This window comes from Wasmannia auropunctata, unplaced genomic scaffold, assembly GCF_000956235.1.
Source record: "Wasmannia auropunctata unplaced genomic scaffold, wasmannia.A_1.0 LD334821.1, whole genome shotgun sequence".
In the NCBI taxonomy this organism is placed as follows: Eukaryota; Metazoa; Arthropoda; class Insecta; order Hymenoptera; family Formicidae; genus Wasmannia; species Wasmannia auropunctata.
Window position 1 is genome coordinate 3,547 of NW_012028069.1, and position 446 is coordinate 3,992.

General features: G+C 23.1%; 1 protein-coding gene across 1 annotated transcript in view; it reads right to left on the bottom strand.

Annotated features, from left to right (window-relative positions):
* LOC105457999 (DNA-directed RNA polymerase I subunit RPA1) overlaps positions 1–446 on the bottom strand; it is a 14,023-nt gene that overhangs the window by 1,533 nt on the left and 12,044 nt on the right. The window lies entirely within an intron of this gene.

The window sequence follows — 446 nt, forward strand, 5'->3', positions numbered from 1 at the left end:
ATTGGACGAGGAGAACATGTGACATTATTAATAGCTCTCGAAGCGATCAAACCCATATATCGTCTGAAAACGCTATTGAAAAGTTTTTATTAGAGGTCTCACTATTTTTTAATAAACTTTTAAATTAGTAAAATAAAATATAAAACATATATTTGATTTTATAATTTACTTGTAAAAAAATATTTTTGATTAAGTAAAAGATGTAGCATACATTTTTTTATATTGAGCTTAAATATTTTTTTTAAATGTTTTTGTTTAAGTTAATAATTACTATAGAAACAGATCTCAGATATCGTTGTTCAATAACGTGTTATAAACAAATGAATAGCGTGAGAGATTTAGAACCTTTTCCAATTTATTAGTATTAAATAATAATTACGAAACAAGTGGATTATCGATATTTTTACCCGATTATTAAATAACAGATTTTAAACAATTGCAACAAT